Genomic DNA, 10,808 nt, shown 5'->3' with positions numbered 1-10,808 from the left:
CCCCCGAACTACTCACTGTTGAGAGAGGTTCAGTCCCCAGGCTCTGGAACAGCAGACACTGTCCCAGCCCCCAGCAAGTTCAGTCCTGTTCTACAGCTCTGGGCATGACCCTTTCTTCCCCAGCACTGCATTTGGGGAAGGTTAGAGAGAAGCATTCACATCACTGGGAAGAACTGGACCATCCTCACCCCGTTATCCCCCTTAGGAAGCAGAACAAGCTGTAGCCAGTTTGGGGATTATCTTGGAATTTTTTTTTCTCCTTTCTTAAGCCTTCTCAGATAATCCATTTTTGCTTATATTTCATATAAAAGTTTAGAGATGAGGAAGTGGTAAGAACTTTGCTACATCGGGGGTTAAAATGGGCTTTAGTGCTTTGTAGCCATGGGATTTTAAAATGCACTGAGTGTGAGAGTTTTAAGTGGACATCGATAAACACAGTCAAGGTTGAGTCTTAACTTAAACACAGGGTCCTAATTTTCTTCTTATCTACAAAACTTATGTACCCAAGAAGCACAGAGACAGAGTTGCAGAAAGCAAATGTGTGCTTCATGAAGTAAGTATCAGCCACTGAAGACATAAACATGAAGCTGTCTTTCTTGCTGTCATTACTACAAGCATGAAATGACTGCCTGCCACCTCCCAGAAAGTGCTGTCAAAATACTACAGGAATTATTAGACCCTTCCCCCACCTCTGTAAAGATAGATCGTACACTTGTCAAGGCCAGGAGAGGTTGGTTCTGACTCACTCGGGGTTCATGGAACACCCACTAGTCACTGTCAAAAGCTTCTTGGTTTAGAGAGATTCTTTTTATGTTCCTTCCAAATGGAATTTAGTTTAGGGATACAATAAAACCCACAAGGTTAGCCAAATATTTTCTTGATAAGCTGTCTATAGCTGCCTGCTTAAAGCCTGCTACTGTTGTTTAATGTTGCTACAATAAAGTACCTGAGGTGGGGTACTTCATAGAGCACTAAGGTTTACCTAGTTCACATTTCTGAAGGCCAAAGAAAACCTTCAAGCTGGTAAGGGTCCCTCTTCCACACAGGGAGCCTGAGCACTGAGGGACCTCAAGGCCCATCTACACAATGACACACTCCCTCCACCAAAGCCACATCTATTCCCACAAGGCCACACCTCCTAATGGTGCCACTTCCCGTGAGCCAAGCTTATTCAAAGCATCACATTCCACTCCCTGGCCCCCATAGGCTTGGTCCAACATGAGTCTATGGGGTCAGACCTAAACATAGCACAGTGCAAGATACACACATCCCAACTTCAAAAGCTCTCATACCCTATCACAGTCTCTAAAATGCTAAAAGTCCAAAGCTCAAGGTCTCTTCTTAGATTCATGCAGTTTTGGGTTTTTTTGTTTTGTTTTGTTTTGTTTTTGTTTTTGTTTTTTTTCCATTCTGCTTGGTGTGAGGTGGAATCTCAGGGTTGTTTTGATTTGCATTTCCCTGATGACTAAAGATGTTGAACATTTCTTTAGGTGCTTCTCAGCCATTTGGTATTCCTCAGTTGAGAATTCTTTGTTTAGCTTTGTACCCCATTTTTAATTGGGGTCTGGTCTGTTGCTATGTTGCCTTGGGGACCAGAGAATCCTCAGTACACTAAGTGATGCTATGTGACCTTGCTCTTTAAACTGCTGGTTAAATAAAGATGCAGACAGCTGAGCAGAAGAGAGGTGGGTGGCGTTTCAGTTCCTGGCCTTGGAGGCAGAACCATAGGAAAGACGAAGATGCCATGAGGTAAACGATCGTGAGAATTGGTCATGAGGGGTGGTTAGTCTGAGTAAGAGCCGCCTAAATGGAATATGACAGGTCATATTGGCAGAGAGGTAGTCAAAATAGCTTGGAGGGTTGATATCTGCCACCTTTGGTGCTGATTAACCTTTATAAATATAAAAGGTTTGTACCTTTTATCTGGGAACAGGGTAGAAACGTCCAATTGGGATGAAAAAAAAATCATTAGGACAGCCAGCCTGTAGGGGGAGCCACTACAATGTGCAAATGTGGTCAGATGGTCAAGGAGAAGAGGAACAGCCTGAGCATTCTGAGGCGGATGGAACTGGAGGCCTGAGGGTGGAGAGGAGTCTGTGAGTGGTCAGCCCGGCTGCCTGGGACCATGGTGAGGTCCCAACCTGAGCTGACACCGAGTCAGATCATGGTTGTGCCCGGGTATGAGCTCAGTGTTGATATCCGCAGCTCATATTTCCACCAATGAACCCGTCCGGGGCAGCCACTGGGGAACACGTGGATGCCCGGGACCTGTGCATAACTCTCGCTACTCCTCAATGAATATGGCGCTATGGGAGCTGGCTTCACCTCTCACCAGTGGCAGCACAGCGGGGCTGGGCATGGTCGTAGGTGAGCCAGCCTGGAGGACGGTGAGCTGCTCCCCCATGCCCCCACCGATGTGTACATAAGAAAAAAATTATAATGTCCCAGGTTTCGGCACCAATGTTAGAAAAGGGATAAAGAGAGTGTACCTCAGAGGAGGCGTCGATGTTGCTAAAAGATGAAGAGAGTGGGGGGGGGGGGAATATGGCCCATGGAGGTGCGACGAGGCACGGGGCGGGGGGCATGCCTCTGGGGTACCCATGTTGGGAATTCCTTCCCTCTGAGAGACCAGCCACATGACAGTATAGTACAGAATAGAGTTTATTTCAGGTCTTAGGGGGAGTTTAAAGGGTAGTAGAGGCGGGGGGGAGGGAGGGAGAGCGGGAGAGAGAGAGGAATAGAGAAGTAGGGGCTGGCTATGAGCATATGGAAAGAAAGGGGAGAAGGGAAGGGTAAGAAGATCCTAAGGGCGAGAGAGAAGAACAAGGGAGAGCAAGATAGAGGAGGGACAAGCAGCCTCTTTTATAGTGTCAGGTAACTGGGGCGGAGCATACCTGGCTGTTGCCAGGTGACTGTGGGGTGGGGTTTACAGAATCCCAACACCCCCTCCCACATTCGATTGCCAGGAGTTAGCTTGGGTGTGGGGGTGATGCCTTTTCCCCTTGCCCTTACAAGAGGTAGCAGTCATGAGAACTGGTCCAGGGGGCATGAGAACAGGGTGGGCTGTTAAAACACGGGAGAGAGGGCCTTGTACCTCGCCTGGGAAGAGTGGAGCCGGCCTTGATGGCAGAGGCCCAGAGTGTGAGGCAGGAGACCTGTCCTGCCCCTTGCCTGCTGCAGTACTCAGGAGAGTGGGCCCCAACCTTGACAGGGCAGGGCAGCACATCGCTGAGGGTTTGAGAACAGGAGAACAGACTGCCTCCCGCTAATGGTGGCACCGAGTGGTCTAGCCAGAGCAGAGCTGGAGAGCTCACCTGGTGGTACTGGATAAGCGAGAGTTGGCAGACTGACCAGCTCAGCTACCACCCAGATCCAGGTGGTACTGGCGCACTGCAAAATCTATCATTTTCAAACGGTTGTGGTGCACGAAAGGGCCAATCCGTCTGTTCTAAAACTGCAGGATCTTCGTGACACAGGGCAACAGCAGGATAACCAGGAGGCTCAGGAAGGATCCAGTGTGGACGGAGTCACAGAAGCCAGAGATCTTGAACCAAAGCAATGACACATTACAATGAACATTTATTTGCAAGTGAAGATGTACGGACAGAGGGACATACTCTGGACACACGGACACACCATAGCTTCCACGATGAGATGCTTTCTGTGCTTCAGGGTTTTTGTTTGGTGTGTGTGTGTGGGGGGGGTGTTTTATTGCTGGGGAGTTGTAAGGACAAAGAGTGGATTTGAGGTGCTGGGGTCCAGCCTCATCACAGGATTAGCGTTTTCAACTGGAAGCAGGGATATCTAGAAGGCCCATAAAAAACACACTGACAATTTTTCAGCTACAAACTGACAGGCAATTTTTTAAGGCTTAAAGTTGTTTTCGCTCCGTGTCTGTCTCTGTCTCTGTCAGCTTGAAATTGCATTATTTTCGCTCTCTCTCAGGGTTGAGGGTTGTGTTCTCTCATTCACTTTCTTTTCTCACACATACACTCACTCTATGTGTGCTTTTTCTTCTTACACACACACAAACACTCTCTCTCACACACTCACACTCTCTCACACTCACACACTCTCTCTCACACACACACACACTCTCTCACATACACACACTCTCTCACTCTCTCACTCTCTCACACACACACACTTCTCTCTCACACACACACACACTCTCTCAAACACACTCTCTCTCACACACACACACTCTCTACTCACTTCATGCACACCTCATGCACACTTCCTCGCCTTTTTCTTGCCCCCGTCTTTTAATGATACTCCAAAAAGCAGGTAGAAAAAAAAAGACATTGTATAATCATTGCCAAACCAAATTCAAAAGAAAGACCACATCACACAAAGAATCCAGAATTACAATTGCTCCCCAAAGTTTCAAGCTTCCCCTATTCCCAGGCTTGTGGCCAAAATAATAATAATTGCAAATGTATCATTATTTAAACTTTAACTTTTGACTTATTACACCTCAGAGCTCCGAGGTCAGCTACTTGCATTTCCCATGAAGCTCGAATGATGAATGACATGGGCAAAGTTGCTGGGCCGTGGCCAGGAGTCAGGTGAACCCTTAGCTCAGCAGTTCCGGGAGCTTCTGCACACGATGATTCCCCTAAGAGTCCCAGTGTTCTGACTTAATTCTACTAATATATAATTTGATGTATTCTATACTTTCTTATTCAAAGGAGACCAGGAACTACTCTCAAATGTTATGCAAAGCTCATTTCATAACTTCAATCGTTTTTTCCTTCCTGAATTAAAGTGTCTGTGTTCCCTTATTCCATGTTCCCTTTATTCCATGACTATGTCTCTCATACCAATGCCTTTTCATGATTCCAATAAAGTCCTTCACTTTCTGGTAATGGACCCTGTATGACTCTAGCAGTAGGCAGCTCCGTTTCATTTTCTAATATTTCTAAACATGATTTCTTCAAACTTTCTTTGCAAGTCAAGCATTAATCTGGAACTACCATTGTGCAATTGTTACATTGTTTCCAAAATGAGAGCCCACAGCATGCACCTGGGCCATTAGGACTGTGCTGTGCCGTGCCCTGTGCCCTGATTTTTAACTGTTTAAGAATCATAGCATCAAGGAACATCTGGTTTCACAGACTTCACCAGAGCAGAAGAAGAAAGCAATAGGAAAGTCAGATATAGTAGCATAATTGTGCACACCAAGGCCAACTAAAAGCAGTCACGCACAAATGAAATCTATACAGCCATTGTCCAGGGCTAAGGTTAAGAGAAATGAGGACAACTGTTTTTAACATAGATCTGCTGAGAGCTACTGAGATGTCTCCATCCCACCTACTTCAGGCAGTCCCCTGTTTCAGATGAGGGCTTCCCTGGAGGGATATCTCTCCTGCTCCTCAAGGCAGCTTCTTTTACAAGGAGCTGCAGCAGGCTTCTGAGATGCCTCTATCCTGGCCCGCTGCAGGCAGTCCCTTCCACGGTCTCCTGTCCCCAGCAAGCAGGAATGGAGTGAAGCTCACAAAAAAACCAACAAAAAGTCAAGAAAAAGATTAAGTCATGATAAAGAATGAAAATCTCAAAAAAATATGGTAGTACCAATAAATAAATAAATGGATAAATAAATGAATAAAATCTTATCCTCAAGACCTGTTCAGAAACATAGTCCTATAGTTTGTTTTTCTCCATAGAGAGAAATTAATAGGGTCCAAAACAGTAGCTGTAAGAACAATTCCTGGCGAGGCTAATTGTACCGTCTTCTCACATTTTCCACCAGTAAAAAGAAGGTATTTTCTGTTCTGTTAATTCTGCATTACAACTTCCCTGAATTGTGGTTAAAGAACAACAGGTTTAAATGTTCTGTGAACACCCGAAGTGAATAAAGTAAGAAACATTGTTAAAATGAAACCGAGTTAGGCCAGGGCGTTGCTTCTGGTCACTGGAGTGATGCTGACGGACCCACAGCTGCCCTCCTGACCCTTATGGTAAACGAATCCTAGCCTAATGACAGAAGTCCTTCCACAAGGACTTCCAGCCATTGTTTTCCCAGCTGGCTAGGCACTAAGTCATAAAATAAGCCACTATCGATCACCACCCTAAGGGAGTATTTTTTTCTTGGAGAAATTAAACTGTGGGGACTGGAAATGTAGTTGGGTGGTTTAATACCTCCTTGAATGTTGGCTTCAACCCTGACTCCCACCCCGTCCAAAACAAACAAAGTATTTCTGTAGCTTTGTCTGTAGGACTACAGCCACATTATAAAACGTTAAGTGTGTCAGAGTACAAAATTGCCTTAGTTTTCAATTATAGAATCAGGAAGCGCTTGATTCCATAAAGTATAAGAAGTGTTTCATCAAGTTGAGGAGAAGTTGATTTCATAAATGGAAAGGGAACAATCAAGGAAATAAAAAGCAGACAGGTCATTTCCTTGTAAGGCAAACATAGGGAGTGGAGACTACAGGGCTCGGCAGGCCCCACCGCTCCAGACCGGTTTCCAGCGCTCCTTCCTCCCAGTCCCGGCCGAGCCGTGTTGAGATTGTGTCTTTATTTGAGGAAAACAAGCTGTTGCGCAGCCATTGGCATCTGTATTGGGGAAACAGCATACAAGCAGGAAGCGTACAGCCTCAGTGGCGAAAATTCCTTCATGTCAGAGACCGAGAACTCTTGCAGTTGTTTGTCATCCCTTCTTCTCCAGACAGAAAATACCAAAAAGTTGTGATCAAAGATCTGTTCATGTTATTGATGAAGTCACTAATAAGCCAAAATGTCTGTCAACGTCAACCGCAGCGTGTCAGACCAGTTTTATCGATACAAGATGCCCCGTTTGATTGCTAAGGTGGAGGGCATAGGAAATGGAATCAAGACAGTTATAGTCAACATGGTTGACGTTGCAAAGGCGCGTAGTTGGCTCCAACGTATCCCACCAAATATTTTGGTTGTGATCTGGGAGCACAGACCCAGTTTGATGTTAGGAATGACCGTTACATTGTCAATGGATCTCATGAGGAGAATAAGCGGCAAGACATGTTGGATGGGTTCATTAAGAAATGTGTTCTCTGTTCTGAGTGTGAGAATCCTGAAAGAGATCTGCATGTCAATCCAAAGGAGCAAACAATACATAATTCTTGTAAAGCCTGTGGGTACCGAGGCATGCTTGACACACATCATAAACTCTGGACATTCATTCTCAAAAACCCACCTGAGAATAGTGACATTGGTACAGGAAAGAAAGAAAAGGAAAATAGAAAGGGTAAGGACAAGGAAAACTGCTCTGTATCCACCAGTGGGACACCACCACCTCCACTAAATGAAGTTAGTCCTCCACATGCTGTGGAAGAAGAGGAAGATGGTGATTGGGGGCAGGAAACAGCTGCGGAAGCTCAAAGGCGCAGAATGGATGAAATCAGTGACCATGCAAAGGGCCTGACACTTAGCGATCATTCGGAAAGAACTGTAGAAGAGCGTGTTAGCATCCTGTTTGATTCTGTTCAGAAAAAGAAAGAAGACGCATTATTGAGTCATCTGATAAAGAAATTGTGGCCGAAAGACTGGATGTAAAAGCCACGGGTCCTCCTGTTTTGACAGAAGTTCTCTCTGATGAGAAGATAAGAGAGCAAATCAAAAAATACAGGTTGCCATTTTTCATAACAACCAAAAGGCCCAGCGGTACCTTCTTCGAGGTTTGGAATGTGTGGTAGCAATGCATCAAGCTCAGCTGATCTCCAAGATGCTACATATCTTGAAGGAGAATGTATGATGCAGACCTTTTAGAAGAAGAGGTCATTATCATCTGGTCAGAAAAGGCCTCTAAGAAATATGTCTCAAAAGAACTTGCCAAAGAGATTAGTGTCAAAGCAGAGCCATTTAATAATGGCTGAAGGAGGCAGAGGAAGAGTCTTGTGGTGGTAATGAAGATGAAAATGTCGAGGTGGTATATTCAAAGATGGCCAGTGTACCAAAGATGAGCCTGTGAAGTCTGACAGCAAAGATGGTGACATTTAAAGGGGTGGATGGAACACAGATTAACGGTGTAATACTGCAAAGTTTCCTCCATTGTGAGCCAGAAGTTCAACATGTATGTGCAAGAGCTAACGTGGCTTAGCACCATGCTACACTTGATACTAAAAAGCTATTAATGTGAGTGGCCTATAGTTAAGCCCAATGAGACATCTGGGGAGTCCGTGCATATCTGTGAGTAGCTGTAGTTTGCTTATTTATAACATGTTTCTTTCTGGAAAACTAGTGGTGGACACATTTGGATCACATTTATACAGCTATAATAAATATAAAGATTTGATTTTGGTCATTCTTCAGACTTTGGGCTGTGAGTGACTTATACTGAAGTAATTGGCTACTTCTAGGATGCTACACCATTTAACTTAGGCTTCTTGAGTTTGGTAGATCGTTAGGTACTGAACACTTGAAGAATGCAGACAACTATAATGACCCTACGCAGCCATTAAGAAATGTGGTACTTTGAAAGTTGTATCTCCGGTCCCAGCACATTCAGATTGGCAACTGACAACTCTTGTCATTCTAAGGAAATGTGATGATAAAATGACAGTGTGACAACATCATGAGAACATCCTATGGGCTAAGAGCAAATTTTGAAACCTAGAGTTGTGGCTTTTTGATTTGTGTACACTTATCCCAAATTATAGTCCTTTGAGTCCTGTGCATTGCATGTTGGATAAGCCAGGGAAATTATTACAAATAATTATTTTTCAGTGGTTGCTTTGTATTGAGAGAAAGCTTTGAGGTGTGATTAAATTGTAAACTCTGATTCTATTTGGGAGAAACAGGAAAAAAGGTGCACTAAATCTCTAGCTAAAACAGTATAATTTTTCAACTGTTACCCTTAAATTATAATCTCAAGATGTTTAGACACATTGTATCTTGTGTTTGATGGGTTCCCCCTCCCCAATATTACAATATTATGGTTTATTCTTTAATGCCTTTTAATTTGAATAGAATAGCTTATACTTTAAATTTTGGTTGCTATCTTGCCAAAATAAGTGTTACTGTTTTTCAAGCTTGATCCCCTTCCCTAATTGTCTTATTTAAAGAGAAAGTTAGACTGGGGGGAGGGGGAGACTATCTGATTGGTTACCTTTTCTGAGAAAAGATAAAACAGAGGAAACTTGGTTATCTTGTCAAGAGAAAATGCCCTGTCATTGAAATATGTTTGTTTACCTGGAAGCCTATTTTCTCAAATGGTCAAATAAACTGTTTAATTGAAATTGTTTTTTTTTTTTCCAACTGTATCATGACTGACTCCACTTTGATATTTAGCCTCCCGATCTATCAGAACCCTAGGAAGCAACTTAACCCAAAAACGATGTCCTCCTGTAATTTTTATTTCTCAAACATGACCTTTGTTCACAATGCTGGTCTCTTTAGAGGTGTCATGCATTGGTTACTCTGGGCGTGTGCAAAAGTGAGGTTCTGCTACTTCCTTCCTTCTCATAGGCACAGCTTTCCCCACAAAACAATGCCTTTAGTTTAGATATCAGCTTCTCATTGTCTGTTGCAGCTCGGAAGACAACACGTGTAGTTTATGAGCTCTAAAATGCTTGTTAAGATTTCTGAAAGAGAACCGGGGGTATATATAACCCAGTTGGTAGAGTGTTTGCCTAGTGCCCCTGAAGCCCAGAGTTGGATCCCAGTGCACACAAACCAGGAGTGGTCAGTCTCACAGGCCTCTACCCCAACACATCACTCAGAAAGATCACAAGTTCAAGGTCAAGATCAGAAATTGAGGCTAATCTGGGATATATGAGAGTCTGTCTCCAAAGAAGTGAAAACATGGACAATTCACTCAGATTTTAAAACATATGAACAAAAGTCAACATTTCTAATCATCTCTTAAAATTTTGAAGACTCTATCAACCCAGGATTGAAATTTCTGTAAGAGAAGCCTGGGCTGGGATAAATGCATGCCTAAGGATCTGCACAACTGGGTCCGTTCATTTTACCCGTCCCCTGCCCTGGAGTTGTTAAGGCCTAGGACTTCTCTGGGATACTGGAGCTGTATTCAGCAAACACATGTCCTGGTGAAGAATGAAGAAACTATAGAATGAGATAAGACTCAAACATGAGAGATTATGAAAGCAACACCTCTATTATCAAACCCTTAAATAGAATACATAGTAACTTTCCACCTATCCACCACAAACCATTATTTCTCTGTATTCATCAAAGATCCCATCCAAGTCCTAATCAGGTCTGACCCTGCTTAGCTTCCAAGATCAGATAAGATCAAAGTGGTATTGTCGAGTATATTCATCATTTCTTTATAACATACTTCCATATTTAAAATACATTATTTTATTTTTTACTATAATATCTAGGAATTTACTATGTTTGTCAATCATGTTTCTAACATGAATTGGAAGTTGAAATGTTGTAATTCCCAAGTGAATAATAATGAGGGAAACCGGAGAAACAAAGCAAGAGCTGAAAGTCATCAAAACATCAAAAATTGAATTTGATAACAGATATGTATAATCTATATACCCTTTGATCAAAATTCTGGTAGACAAAACTTATGATCGTTTTATTTAGCTGTCATTTGCTCTCATTCAATCACGAAGCAATTGTGTGAGATGGGTTTTATTTTAGTTATCTTTTATTTCCTAAGAAGTTGCCCCAAGTTTAACCACAAAACAATAAGCCTAGAATATGATTACCTGTAAATAAGACACGAGTCGTATGGCAGTCTGGTGCCATGAAAATGTCCCTTACACCTAAGAGGCTGAAACTCTGGCCAGACCTCACAGTCAACCTTAATAATACACCTTGCGGTCACTCAAGACTACCATCCTACTGTGTGC

The 10,808-nt window shown here is 43.3% G+C and overlaps 1 pseudogene across 1 annotated transcript; it reads left to right on the top strand.

Moving 5' to 3' along the window:
- Nucleotides 1–6,739: 6,739 nt before the first annotated feature.
- On the top strand, nt 6,740–7,977 carry LOC308419765 (eukaryotic translation initiation factor 5-like; annotated as a pseudogene). Its single transcript has one exon. The product of its transcript is annotated as a eukaryotic translation initiation factor 5-like (transcript).
- Nucleotides 7,978–10,808: the final 2,831 nt, after the last annotated feature.

This window comes from Micromys minutus, assembly GCF_963924665.1.
Source record: "Micromys minutus genome assembly, chromosome: 4".
Taxonomy (NCBI): domain Eukaryota; kingdom Metazoa; phylum Chordata; class Mammalia; order Rodentia; family Muridae; genus Micromys; species Micromys minutus.
Note: the sequence above shows the minus strand (reverse complement) of the source record. Positions and strands in the feature narration are given on the sequence as shown.